This window comes from Gorilla gorilla, chromosome 1, assembly GCF_029281585.2.
Source record: "Gorilla gorilla gorilla isolate KB3781 chromosome 1, NHGRI_mGorGor1-v2.1_pri, whole genome shotgun sequence".
Classification (NCBI taxonomy): domain Eukaryota; kingdom Metazoa; phylum Chordata; class Mammalia; order Primates; family Hominidae; genus Gorilla; species Gorilla gorilla.
In genome coordinates, this window is record NC_073224.2 from 232,561,681 (window position 1) to 232,576,705 (window position 15,025).

Genomic DNA, 15,025 nt, shown 5'->3' on the forward strand with positions numbered 1-15,025 from the left:
GGAGCGCAATGGCACAGTCTCGGCTCACTGCACCTTCCGCCTCCTGGGTTCAAGCGATTCTCCTGCCTCAGCCACCCCAGTAGCTGGGATTACAGGAGCCTATCACCACACCCGGCTAATTTTTATATTTTTAGTAGAGATGGAGTTTCACTATGTTGGCCAGGCTGGTCTGGAACTCCTGACCTCAGCTGATCCACCCACCTTGGCCTCCCAAAGTGCTGGGATTACAGGCATGAGCTACCATGCCCGGCCAAGATGTTTATCTTTGTTCACTTACTTAACAAACACTTGTTGGAGCCTGCTGAGTCCTAGGTGCTGTAGTAGGTCCTGGGAGTACATGGTAATCAAACAAACTTGGTCTCGACCCACGTGGCACTGATATGCCAGTTGGGGTGCTAGGGCAAGTCAATAAAGAAGTAAACAATCTCTCCTCCCACTGCCCAAGATGCCAAAAAGAAAGAAGCCCAAGGGGAAGAAGGCGGCTCCCGCCCCTGCTGTCATGAAGAAGCAGAAAGCCAGGAAAGTGGTGAATCCCCTGTTTAAGAAAAGGCCAGGCCAGGCATGGTAAGGCCAGGCCAGGCACGGTAGCTCACGCCTGTAATCCCAGCACTTTAGGAGACTGAGGTGGGCGGATTAGCTGAGGTCGGGAGTTCGAGACCAATCTGACCAACATGGAGAAACCCCCCGTCTCTACTAAAAATAGAAAATTAGCTGGGCGTGGTGGCACATGCCCATAATCCCAGCTACTTGGGAGGCTGAGGCAGGAGAATCACTTGAACCCGGGAGGCGGAGGTTGCCGTGAGCCGAGATTGTGCCATTGCACTCCAGCCTGGGCAACAAGAGCAAAACTCTGTCTCAAAAAAAGAAAGAAAGAAAGAAAGAGAGAAAGAGAAAGAGAGAAAGAGAGAAAGAAAGAGAAGGAAGGAAGGAAGGAAGGAAGGAAGGAAGGAAGGAAGGAAGGAAGGAAGGAAGGAGAAAGAAAAGGGACAGCCTAAGAATTTTGGCATGGGACAGGACATCCAGCCCAAAAGGGACCTCACCGGCTTTGTGAAATGGCCCCACTGTATCAGGCTGCAGTGGCAGAGAGCCATCCTCTATAAGAGGCTGAAAGTGCCTCCTGTGATGAACCCGTTCACCCAAGCCCTGGACCGCCATACGGCTACTCAGCTGCTTAAGCTGGCCCACAAGTACAGACCAGAGACAAAGCAAGAGAAGAAGCAGAGGCTGTTGGCTCTGGGCTGAGAAGACAGCTGCCAGCAAAGGGGATGTCCCCACTAAGAGACCACCAGTCCTTCAATGTCCTTCAAGCAGGAGTTAACACCGTCACCACCTTGGTGGAGAACAAAAAGTCTCAGCTGGTGATCACTGCACACGACATGGATCCCATTGAGCTGTGGTCTTCCTGCCTGCCCTGTGTCGTAAAATGGGGGTCCCTTACTGCACTATCAAGGGGAAGGCAAGACTGGGACGTCTAGTCTACAGGAAGACCTGCACCACTGTTGCCTTCGCATGGGTTAACTCGGAAGACAAAGGAGCTTTGGCTAAGCTGGTGGAAGCTATCAGGACCAATTACAAAGACAGACACGATGAGATCTGCTGTCACTGGGGAGGCAATGTCCTGGCTTCCAAGTCTGTGGCCCGCATTACCAATCTCAAAAAGGCAAAGGCTAAAGAACTTGCCACCAAGCTGGATTAAATGTACACTGTTGAGTTTTTAGTATATAAAAATAATTAAAATAATACACATTTTCCTTCCAAAAAAAAAAAGATGTAAACAAATATACTGCTGTAAAAAGCACAATGAGAAGGCACCCATGAGAACAGCCACGGAAAGAACACTGGCACTCTAGAGAACAGAAAGAGAAAAGGCACAAGGCAGCAAGGACAGGTGTGTTCCAGGAATGTGACAAGGCCAGGTGGCCAGCAAATCACAATCAAGGGGACAGTGGCTCGACAGGGTCCACCTTTCTGAATGCATCTCCTAGCACTGGCCCTCACTCTAAGGCCAGCCTTGCTCCACTTGAACAAGCGAAGCACTCTCTTGCCTCAGGCCCTTTGCATGGCCTCAAACACTCTTCCCCTGTGTCTTCTCATTGTTCACCCTGATTCAGATCTCTGCTCAATAGCCCCATATCAGTGACCATCCCATCTAAAATAGCCCCTTTACAGGCCAGGCACAGCGCCTCACGCCTGTAATCCCAGCACTGTTGGGAGGCCAAGGCAGAAGGATCACCTGAGGTCCAGGAGTTCAAGACCAGCCTAGCCAACATGGTGAAACTCCATCTCCACTAAAAATACAAAAATTAGCCAGGCATGGTGGTGCGTGCCTGTAATCCAAGCTACCTGGGAGGCTGAGGCAGGAGAATCACTGGAACCCGGGAAGCAAAGGCTGCAGTGAGCCGAGATCGTGCCACTGCACTCCAGTCTGGGTGAGAGAGTGAGACTCCATCTCAAAAAAATAAAATAAAATAGCCCATTTAGCCCCACTCTGTCTTCTAACTTTACTGCACCTTTTTCCCTTAATCATTTGTCTACTTACTGTCTTGTATATAAACAGATACATTATCCGTCTCTAGAATGTAAGTGCCCTAAGAGCAGGAACTTCATTTGCTCATTAATGGAGCTGAGTACCCAGAAAAGCACCTGGAATGGAATAGGCTTTTAATACCTATTTGTGGAATGCATAAATGCATTACAAGTGTAAGAGCAAGCCAGAAAGAACAGAAGATACATAGAACAGTAAAATTGCCACATCTTCTCTGGGTTCATGAGTCATCACAAATGGGTTACGTCAGATTACTTGAGGATATGAAAGAAAATAGATAACTTCAAAAGCGATGCCTTTCAATATAGAAAAAAAAACACCAGGCCAGGTGTGGTGGTGCACGCCTGTAATCCCAGCACTTTGGGAGGTTGAGGGGGGTAGATCACTTGAGCCCAGGAGTTCGAGACCAGCCTGGAAAACATAGTGAGACCTTGTCTCTAAAAAAAATTTTTTTTAATTAGCTGGGCATGGTGGTGCATGCCTGTAGCCCCAGCTACTAGGGAAGCTGAGGTGGGAGGATTGCCTGAGCTCAGGAGGTCCAGGCTGCAGTGAGCCATAATGACACCACTGCACTCCAGCCTGGGTGACAGGGAGACCCTGTCTCAAAAAAAAAAAAAAAAAGAGGAAGAAAAGAAAAAGAGGTTGGGCGCGGTGGCTCACACCTGTAATCCCAGCACTTTGGGAGGCCGAGGCAGGATCACTTGAGGTCCGGAGTTCGAGACCAGCCTGGCAACATGGTGAAACCCCATCTCTACTAAAAATACAAAAACTAGCCAGGTGTGGTAGCGGGCGCCTATAGTCCCAGCTACTCCGGAGGGTGAAGCATGACAATCTCTTCAGTCTGGGAGGCGGAGGTTGCAGTGAGCCAAGATCATGCCACTGCACTCCAGCCTGGGCAACAGAGCGAGACTCCATCTCAAAAAAAAAAAGAAAGAAAGAAAAGAAAAAACACTCTGCTAAACCTGTAAATAATTTTTAATTGTACCCCAACAAAAGCTGAAAATGGCAAAATAGATGCCAAGAGCAAAGGATTAACTGTGCTTAACATATAGCAAATCCCTCTCCTGCAAATTAAACAAATAGATTATAACAAGGCAAGAGATGTTCAAGACTTAGAGAATGAATCCAAGAAACCCATTTGTGCTAAACAAATGTACCAGGGTAATCAGCAAAGATCAGCAATGTGGAAACTAGGCTGGAATGCAATGGGGTGATCTTGGCTGATTGCAACCTCCACCTCCTGGGTTCAAGCGATTCTCCTGCCTCAGCCTCCTGAGTAGCTGGGACTACAGGCACCTACCACTACGCCCAGCTTATTTTTGTATTTTTAGTAGAGATGGGATTTCGCCATGTTGGCCAGGCTGGTCTGGAATTCCTGATCTCAAGTGATCCGCCGGCCTTGGCCTCCCAAAGTGCTGGGATTACAGGCATAAGCCACTGCATCCGGCCGGAAAAAGTAACTTTTCTAAAATTAAAATTTTCTCAATGAAATCCTAGTATCATTATTAGGCTGCATAGGAATTTTCTCAGGAACACTCTTAAAAACAAGAACAAAAGAAAACAACAGAAACCAAGGCTCTAAACATTCATACATCCATTTCTTAAGTTTTCAAACCAAAACTTAGAAAGAAAACCCAGAAAACATATCCAAATAAAAGTGATTTGACCTCAGAGCTAAGAGAAAGGTTACTAGTCCCACAGCTACAGTGTACCAAGCTCACATTTCTGAAAGGTGAATGGAAATGATTTTCAGAACTAGAAAGGTGAAATAATCCGTAAAGATTAGTGACTACAGGCCAGGCATGATGGCTCACACCTGTAGTTCCAGCATTTTGGGAGGCTGAGGCAGGTGAATTGCTAGAGCTCAGGAGTTTGAGACCAGCCTGGGCAACATGGCAAAATGCAAAATGTCATCTCTACCAAAAATACAAAAATTAGGTGGGTATGGTGGCACGCCAGTGGTCACAGCTACTCTGGAGGCTAAGGTGGGAGGATCACTTGAGCACAAGAAGCTGAGATCACGTCACTGCACTCCAGCCTGAGCAACGGAGTGAGACTCTGCCAAGAAAAAAAAAAAAAAGAAAGAAAGACTAGTGAGTACAAATTTCATGTTGTAGAAATGTAAAAATAGAGAGAAAGAACAGAAAAAAATCAATAAACACCAGTGACAGCTTTGATCACAATCAGAATAAAATAGGCAGCTTAAAGTATGTGAAAGCAGACAGATAAGTAGATTAACTCAATAAAAAGCAAAACCAGTAATAGCAAGTTATCAATCAGTAAACAGAGTGTAAAAACTATAAAACATGTGTAGAATTTCAAAAAGAAGGTTAGACTACTAAACCACAATTTGGAGGAGAAAGAGGATTAGAATGAACCAAATTTATCTTTCCTGGAAGGAAGATCGAGGTTTAGGTAAGTGAAATAAATTAAAAGTAGAAATATTGAAAAGCAGACATAAAAGTCAAAATAACCACCCAATTTACATTCTTAAAGCAGCCCTAAGACATTCACTCAAAGAAACATTGTGAATTAAAAGGAGCAAAGACCGGCAATAAAGTGATAAGGAAATTGACGATGCTCCAATTATCTTCATTCTTGCATTGACTAAACACATATTTATTGGGCACCTCTGTATCCCAGGCACCGTTCTAGGCCCTGGGGATGTAATGATCAGATGCAAGACAAAGTTCCTGCTCTCATGGTCCTTTCTGGGGAAAGCAACACCAAACAAACAGACATAAGATCAGGATGAAGTGTAAGCAGATGAGAGTTTCCATTTTAGACAGGGTGGTCAGAAGAGGCTTCTTTGAAGAAGGAAGTTTTGAGCAGATTACTGAAGGGCCTAAGTAAGCCATGAGAAGCTGGAGGCAAAGAGACCGGCAAATAAGGTCCCAAGGCAGAAAATACCTTTTTTTTTTTTTTTTTTTTTTTTGAGACGGAGTCCCACTCTGTTCTGTTACCCAGGCTGGAGTGCAGTGGTGCAATCTCAGCTCGGCTGCAACCTCTGCCTTCTGGGTTCAAGCAATTCTCCTGCCTCAGCCTCCCGAGTAGCTGGGACTACAGATGCATGACACCACGCCTGGCTAATTTTTTGTAGTTTTGGTAGAGACGGGATTTCACCATGTTGGCCAGGCTGGTCTCGAACTCCTGACCTCAGGTGATCTACCCGTCTCAGCCTCCCAAAGTGCTGGAATTACAGTGCCCGGCCAGAAAATATCTTTTATAAAAACCCAAGAAGATACCTCAATGAAACTTAAAAAAATTCATTATGTATGCAGATATGGGGGATCTTTTGGGGTGATATGTTCTCCAACTGGATTGTGATGATATTTGCACAACTTTACAAGTTTATTTAAAAATCATTGAATTGTGGATTTAAAACAAGTGGATCTTATGGTATGTAAATTATGCCTCCATGAAACTACTTAAAGCACTTTTTTGGGCTGGGTGCCGTGGCTCATGCCTGTAATCCCAGCACTTTGGGAGGCTGAGGCAGGAGGATTGCTTGAGCTCAGGAGTTCAAGATCAGCCTGGGCAACATAGTGAGACCTCGTCTGTAAAAAAAAATCAAAAATTGGCCGGGTGCGGTGGTTCACGCCTGAAATCCCAGCACTTTGGGAGGCTGAGGTGGGTGGATCACCTGAGGTCAGGAGTTTGAGACCAGCCTGACCAATATGGTGAAACGACATCTCTATTAAAAATACAAAAATTAGCTGGGCCTGGTGGCCAGTGCCTGTAGTCCCAGCTACACCAGAGGTTGAGACAGGAGAATTGCTTGAACCTGGAAGGCAGAGGTTGCAATGAGCCAAGATCGTGCCACTGCACTCCAGCCTGGGCGACAGCGCGAGACTCCGACTCAAAAAAAAAAAAATTCAAAAATTAGCCAAGCATGGTGGCATGCGCCTATGGTCCCAGCTACTTCAGAGACTGAGGCTGAAGAATTGATTGAGCCTGGGAGGTTGAGGCTGCAGCGAGCCATGATCGTACGGCTGCACTCCAGCTTGGGTGACAGAGCAAGACCCTGTGTCAAAAAAAATAATAAAATGAAATAAAGGCCGGCGCGGTGGCTCACGCCTGTAATCCCAGCACTTTGGGAGGCCAAGGCAGGTGGATCACCTGAGGTCAGGAGTTCGAGACCAGCCTGGGCAACATGGTGAAAACCTGTCTTTACTAAAAATACAAAAATTAGCTGGGCATGGTGGCGTGGTGGCGGGTGCCTGTAATCCCAGCTACTCAGGAGGCTGAGGCAGGAGAATTGCTTGAACCTGGGAGGTGGAGGTTGCAGTAAGCCAAGATAGTGCCACTGCACTCCAGACTGGGTGACAGAGTGAGACTCCGTCTCAAAAAAAAATTAAATTAAAATAAATTTTTTGAAATCCCCCACACACAGAAAGTCAGGAACACAGCAGCAAAATGAGAGGAAAGTGCAGTGAGGTGAGGGTGAAACAATGCAGCACCCTCAGCCCAAGACTGGCAGTGTAGTTTGTGTTCTGATGGTTCCGGGAAGCTATGGGAGGGTTTTAGCAGGGGAATGGCATGTTCTTGAAAGATTCTCTCTGGCTGCTCTGTGGACAACCGAGAGCAAATTCTTGGCCAGTGTGGAAGCAAGGAAACTATATAGGAGGTTACTAAGTATTCCAAGCAAGTGGGGACAGTGGCTTTGGTCAGTGCCATGGAGTAGTGAAAAGCAGTGAGGCTGGAAAGACATTTTGAAGGTGGGCTGATGGGACTCCCTGATGGACTGGATTTGGGGTGTGAGCACAAAAAGAGAAGTCAAAGTTGACTCCTGGATGGCATCTGGCCTGAGAAATCATGTGGATGGTGCTGCCATTTACTGAAATGGGAAACACTGAAGGAGAAGCAGGTGTGCAGGGTAGAAATTGAAAATTCTCTTTTGACATGCGAAGTTTCAGATGCTGTTAGAGGTTGAATTGCGTCCCTCAAAACAATATACTGAAGTCCTAACCCTCAGGCCTGCGCAACGTAATCTTATTTGGAAATAGGGTCTTAGAGATGCAATTTTTTTAAGATGAACTCATTCTGGAGTAGGATGGGCCCTTCATTCACTATGACTGGGACCATGGGAAGATGGAGGCACAGCGGGGGAGGGGCGCAGCCGTAAGTCAAGGAATGCCAAGATTGCCAGCCACAGCCAGAAGCCAGAAGAGGCCAGGAAGGATTCCACCCAGAGGGCAGCATGGCTCTGTTGACACCTTGATCTTGGACTTCAGGCCTCCAAAGCTGTGAAATAATACATTTCTGTTGTTTAAAGCCACCCAATTTGTGGTACATTCTTTTTATGGTTTGTTTGTTTGTTTGTTTGTTTGTTTGCGATGGAGTCTCACTCTGTTGTCCAGGCTGGAGTGCAGTGGCGCAGTCTTGGCTCACTGCAACCTCTACCTCCCAGGTTCAAGCAATTCCTCTGCCTTAGCCTCCTGAGTAGCTGGAACTACAAACACGTGCCACCACGCCCGCTAATTTTTGTATTTTTAATGGAGACGGGGTTTCACCATATTGGCCAGGCCAGTCTCGAACTCCTGACTTTGGGATCCGCCCACCTCGGCCTCCCAAAGTGCTAGGATTACACGTGTGAGCCACCACGCCTGGCCTGTGGTACATTCTTAAAGCAGCCCTAAGAAATCAATACAAGAAATGTCTAGGCAGGGCAAGGTGGCTCACGCCTATAACCCCAGCACTTTGGGAGGCCAAGGTGGGTGGACCACCTGAGGTCAGGAGTTCAAGACCTGCCCAGCCAACATGGCGAAACCCCATCTCTACTAAAAATACAAAAATTAGCTGTGCATAGTGGGGGCATGCCTGTAATCCCAGCTGCCTGGGAGGCTGAGGCAGGAGAATCGCTTGAACCCAGGAGGCAGAGGTTGCAGTGAGTCGAAATCATGCCACTGCACTCCAGCCTGGCCGACAGAGCAAGATTCCATCTCAAAAAAAAAAAAAAGAGAGAAATCTCTAATACAGATACCTATTAGACATCCAAGACCTGGAGTCCAGGGAGTGGGGCTAAAGATGTAAATGTGGAGATAAGTTACATATAACACTATGAACAAATACACTAGACCTCACTATACAGCGAAACCCAGTCATCTGCTGTCTACAGGAGTTATGAAAACACAAACAGATGCCAACCTTTGAAGTAAGATGATGGCCTTCAGGCTAAGGTATCGTGCAAACTGAGGAGGAGCAGAACTGATCGCTGTGGTATGAGATTAAATCAAAGCCCATAGCAAGGAGCATCAGCAGATAAAATTGCCAAATAATGCTAAAATATTAAATCATATAAATGTAACACTCAATTCATGATCCAATTCATATAATAAAAATCTCTGAAATAGTGGAAATGGAATAAATAGACATATATCATGGTAATGGATGACCTCAATACTTATCAAAGTGATAGAATTAAATATCAAAGAATTTGACAAAGAAAGTAGCTAGCCAGGATGATACAATAAGTACAACAGATTGGCAGGCATACATCAGAGAAATGCAAATCAAAACCACAATGAGATACCATCTCACACCAGTTAGAATGGCGATCATTAAAAAGTCAGGAAACAAGGTGCCAGAGAGGATGTGGAGAAATAGGAACACTTTTACACTGTTGGTGGGACTGTAAACTAGTTCAACCACTGTGGAAGACAGTGTGGCGATACCTCAAGGATCTAGAACTAGAAATACCATTTGACCCAGCCATCCCATTACTGGGTATATACCCAAAGGATTATAAATCATGCTGCTATAAAGACACATGCACACGTATGTTTATTGTGGCACTATTCACAATAGCAAAGACTTGGAACCAACCCAAATGTCCATCAATGATAGACTCCATTAAGAAAATGTGGCACATATACACCATGGAATACTATGCAGCCATAAAAAAGGATGAGCTCATGTCCTTTGTAGGGACATGGATGAAGCTGGAAAACATCATTCTGAGCAAACTATCACAAGGACAGAAAACCAAACGCCGCATGTTCCCACCCATAGGTGGGAATTGAACAATGAGAACACTTGGACACAGGGTGGGGAACATCACACACCGGGGCCTGTCATGGGGTGGGGGGAGGGGGGAGTGATAGCATTAGGAGATATACCTAATGTAAATGACAAGTTAACGGGTGCAGCACACCAACATGGCACACGTATACATAGGTAACAAACCTGCACATTGTGCACATGTACCCTAGAACTTAAAGTATAATAAAAACAAACAAACAAACAAAAATCAAACAAACAAAAAAGAATTGGCAGGCATAGCTTGAGAAAAGTAAAGAATAGGACAATAGATTTCCTTTTCAAGTGTACATGCCCCTCTAATAAAAAGTTAAATTCTAGAACAGAATCTGATCATATGTGTTGAGCAAGACTACAGTGAAAACAAAACATGCACAAAAAGTACCTTGAAGCAGTTAAAACTTACAAACTATTAAACAATATCTAGGCTGGGATAAAATTCAGACCAGTGAATTCACAGTGGAAAAGATAACTATAATACCTCCATTTAGATACTGCTGTCTTTTTTTAATTTTTAATTTTTGTGGGTACATAGTAGGTATATATATTTATGGGGTATATGAAAAAATTTGGTACAGGCCTACAGTGTGTAATAATCACATCAGGGTAAATGAGGTATTCATCACCTCAAGCGCTTATCCTTTGTGTTACAAACAATCCAATTATATTCTTTTAGTTATTATTTTTTCTTTTTTGCAGGGAGGGGTTGAGAAGGCTGAAGGTAATGGCACGGGAGAGGGTCTTTAGTTATTTTAAAATGTAGAATTAAATTATTATTGACTGTAGTCACCCTGTTGTGCTATCAAGTACTAGATCTTATTTATCCTTTCTAATTATTTTTGTGCCATAGATAATGCTGCCTTAAACTTAAAATTATGTCCATTAGGTTCTTGGGTGTGAGAAAAGTACAACTGGGAAATCCGTCATCCCACTGGTAGTGGAGGCTGAGTCTCTGGATTGGTCAGGCTAAGTGTATCCTTGCCAAAGCTCAGGCCCCTTCCTGGTGGAGCAGGGCTGGGCTTTTCCATAGCAGCTGTTGCTCTCCTTACGGGAACTTTACATAAGTTCTTTTTTTCTTTTCTTTCTTTTCTTTTTTCCCAAAGTCCCTTTGAGAAATCTCATTGCATCTAAAATTCAGGTCCAAATTTTTATTTCAGCAGCCTCATCAAATTAAAAACTGTGTAAAATCCATTTTTAACAAACGATGGTCCTCGGACTCAAATGAGTTTAAGTGGGTGTTTGGCAGTGTCAGGGATTTCCTGTCTCCTCTGTTTGATGAAATCTCTAGTTATAATATTGTTATGTCACCAAGATTCATTGCTTGCCAAACCTCATCTTAGACATTTATGTGGGTTTTCCCAAATACCCTTCAGCAACTTAAATCCTAGATGTTATTGCCAGCTACCAGGGAAATTAAACAGGGGATACAGGAAATATAAAGTGACTAACAGTTAGCAATTGCACAACTCTTTCTCATGGGCATTTTCCATGGCTGGGAAACAAACTCGAGGGGACAGTGGAACACAGAAAATATTCACAGACATCCTGAAGTTCAGCGTCTACAGACATATGGAGAAATTTCTGGTTCTGTTCCTGGAAGGGCTGAATGTTTTAGTCGTAAACTTCTGTGCCTGGGGCTTGTTCAGTTATATCTAAGTAGTCATGATTAAACACAATTGGAATTGTGTTTTACCAAAGGTCGATGTTTTAAAGTTTTGCAGGTATACAATCACCTTTCTCTCATTAAAAACAATGAATTCATAATCATCTGAAATTAAGAACTATCAAAAGAAACAATTTACACCTTCCTAGTCAAACGTAACATTCCACAGACATTTGAGATTGTCTGATACCTTCATGAAAAACAGAAAACCTAGGTCATAAATGCTAATTTGTTGTCTACATACAGAATGGAAATAATGTTAAGAGATTATCAAGGGTGGACGTTACCCAACAATGTGACAAAACTGCTGGAGATGAGAAAGCCTGGGAAGGTTGTGTAATTCTTAGGGAAGTAAAGGACATGAACAATGTCAGCTGTCTGGGACCATATGCTCAAGTACATGAAAACAGAACCACTGAAGGTCAGAAAACCTAACATGGAAACAGAATGCGAACCTGTTGGAAATGGACTGAAACAATCCATTCCACAAAATGGAAAACAGAATATTTTGTCCAGGAGCCTTTACATCTGGAATCTCCTCTATTTTTATAATAGGAATCAACACCCTTACTGAAAACTTCAATTTTGTAATAGGCTTATTTAGTCTTAGATTTTTCTGTGGGTTGAGTTTAATCATTAATTTCAATATTAGTATGTGAATGTACTCAACACAGGGAAGTCTTAAAAGTTGACAAGATCGATCTCTTTCTCTCTCTCTCTGTGTATGTATCTGCAAAAATGACAAAACTTTTTTTTGTTTGTTTTTTGTTTTTTGTTTCTTGTTTGAGACAGTCTCTGTGTCACCCAGGCTGCAGTGCAATGGCGCGATCTCGACTCACTGCAACCTTCATCTCCTGGGTTCAAGCAATTCTCTTGCTCAGCCTCCCGAGTAGCTGGGACTACGTGAGTGCGCCACCATACCTGCTAATTTTTGTATTTTTAGTAGAAACGGGGTTTCACCATGTTGGCCAGGATAGTCTCAACTCCTGGCCTCAAGTGATCCGCCCACCTCGGCCGCCCAAAGTGCTGGCATTACAGGCATGCGCCACCACGCCCGGCCTAAAACTTTTAAAAAGAGAACTTGTTATTTGTGCAAAATATGCTTATCTGAAATCTGTGACTTATATCCTAGAATAAGAAAGCATTTACCTATTTGCCAGAAATTTCGCTAGACAAGAAAACAGTTTGCTCTGTCATCTATTTTTGTAAAGGTTTTTCCTCATTTTAAACTATTTATATTAAGGCATGTAATCGCAAAATAAGTAGCATCTGCTTCTTCTGTCCCCATTCATCCTGCAACTAACCAAAACAAGGGGAAAAACTCAGAATCTATGAAGTCCTGCTTCTGTGAAATGTTCTTTGTAGCCAATAACTCCATCTCACAACCTAACAAACCATTGAACTCCATATTAGTCCACCCTCCAGAATACACATTAGAGCCAGATGGAAAATCCACTGGCTAAATTAAAACACACTAATTGGGCATCAGATTTCTTCTGAAAATGACAAGGTATCGTGTGGGTGTCGGATGTATGACTAAGAGGAAATTCATTCTTTCTGTACAAATAAATCATTCAGATTCACTTTACTAAACTTTCTTTTTTTTTTTTGAGACAGAGTTTCGTTCTTATTGCCCAGGCTGGAGTGCAATGGCGCGATCTCAGCTCATCGCAACCTCCGCCTCCCGGGTTCTAGCGATTCTCCTGCCTCAGCCTCCCAAGTAGCTGGGATTATAGGCATGTGCCACTACTCCCAGCTAATTTTCTATTTTTAGTAGAGACAGAGTTTCTCCATGTTGGTCAGGCTGGTCTTGAACTCCCGACCTCAGGTGATCCGCCTGCCTCGGCCTCCCAAAGTGCTGAGATTACAGGCGTGAGCCACTGCGCCTGGCCTCATTTTACTAAACTTTTTTATTGGCTGCTGGAAAAGATCAAATAGGATGTGGAAAATTTAACCGTTCAAACATTCAAAAGGCTTATTCAGTGAATGGAAACAAGAATCAGTGTCATTGGACAGCTAAATCATTTCTAGAGAAGATGTGTTCCTTTGCAAAACAATTCTAGAAAATCAAGGACTATATCTGACATATGGATACATATAGATGTTCTCACCTCCGCATGGATACATGCAAAAATTTTTGCAGTTAGAATAAAATGCCAAAAGTTTTAAAGAACAGATTTTTTTTTTTTCCTGAGACGGAGTCCCGCTCTGTCGCCCAGGCTGGAGTACAGTGGCGCGATCTCAGCTCACTGCAAGCTCCGCCTCCCGGATTCACGCCATTCTCCTGCCTCAGCCTCCCGAGTAGCTGGGACTACAGGCGCCCGCCACCACGCCTGGCTAATTTTTTGTATTTTTAGTAAAGACGGGGTTTCATAGTGTTAGCCAAGATGGTCTTGATCTCCTGACCTCATGATCCACCTGCCTCAGCCTGCATTAAAGAACAGATCTTAAGACTCTGTTCTAGGCTGGGTGCAGTGGCTCACGCCTGTAATCCCAGCACTTTGGGAGGCTGAGGCAGGTGGATCACCTGAGGTCAGGAGTTTACGACCAGCCTGACTAATATGGTGAAACCCTGCCTCTACTAAATACAAAAAAAAAAAAAAAATAGCCAGGTGTGGTGGCGCATGCCTGTGATCTGAGCTACTTGGATGGCTGAGACAGGAGAATCTGGGAGGCAGAGGTTGCAGTGAGCTGAGATCGCGCCATTGAACTCCAGCTTGGGCAACAGAAAGATAAAAAAGGAAAAGACTCTGTTCTAACATTAGTTTCTAGTTCACAGCATCACCAAAAACACACTGCATACTTGTATCGTTTTTTAGAGATGGGTGTCTCATTATGTTGCCCTGGCAGGAGTGCAGTGGCTATTCACAGCCTCCATCATGGTGTGCTACAGCCTTGGATTCCCGAGCTCAAGCAATCTTCCCACATCAACCTCCCAAGTAGCTGGGACTACAGGTGTACACCACCACGTCCAGCTCCCACACTATACCAAATTAAACTTATGCTTAAAGAAGTCCCATCAATATATGTATTTGGGTTCATGAATTACAATGAATACGACAGTTTTCTGTTGTAGATTTCATGGTGATTCAATGACTCAACCCTTCAAATTTTGTTCAGAATAGTTGACCTGAACATCACTGATTATGTTTATATAGGCCTTAGAAGGTTACGTATTTCTCAGCAAGGTGATCAAGGTCAACATCAATGGTGATAAATCATGTTACTGCATTTATCCATGATACGATGTCATGAAAATGGAATTTCACCTTTGTGGTTTTCCTCTCAAAAACTGGTAACTCTGGCCGGGCATAGTGGCTCACGCCTGTAATCCCTGCACTTTGGGAGGCCGAGGTGGGTGGATCACGAGGTCAAGTGATCGAGACCATCCTCGTCAACATGGTGAAACCCCGTCTCTACTAAAAATACAAAAATTAGCTGGGTGTTGTGGCACACACCTGTAATCCCAGCTACTCAGGAGGCTGAGGCAGGAGAATCGCTTGAACCCAGGAGGCGGAGTTTGCAGTAAGCCAAGATCCTGCCACTGCACTCCAGCCTGGTGATATCCATAGAAACCCTCCTGGTATGGAATACTTCAACACTGCAAGCAAAATATTTTTTAAATCTTTATAAAGGTATGACTGAACTGACAAAATAGTAAGTGAAACCCTCAGAGGCATGACATAGAGAGAAAGCATGACACCAACTGGGCAAGAAAATGATGAAGTTGGCATCTTCCCTGAGGGCATCTGCCAATTCCCGATGGCCTAGAGCAGGAG

The 15,025-nt window shown here is 44.1% G+C and overlaps 1 pseudogene; it reads left to right on the forward strand.

The window, feature by feature from the left end:
- Window positions 1-572: 572 nt before the first annotated feature.
- LOC101136037 (large ribosomal subunit protein eL8-like) lies at window positions 573-1,696 on the forward strand (annotated as a pseudogene).
- The last annotated feature ends 13,329 nt before the right edge of the window (window positions 1,697-15,025 follow it).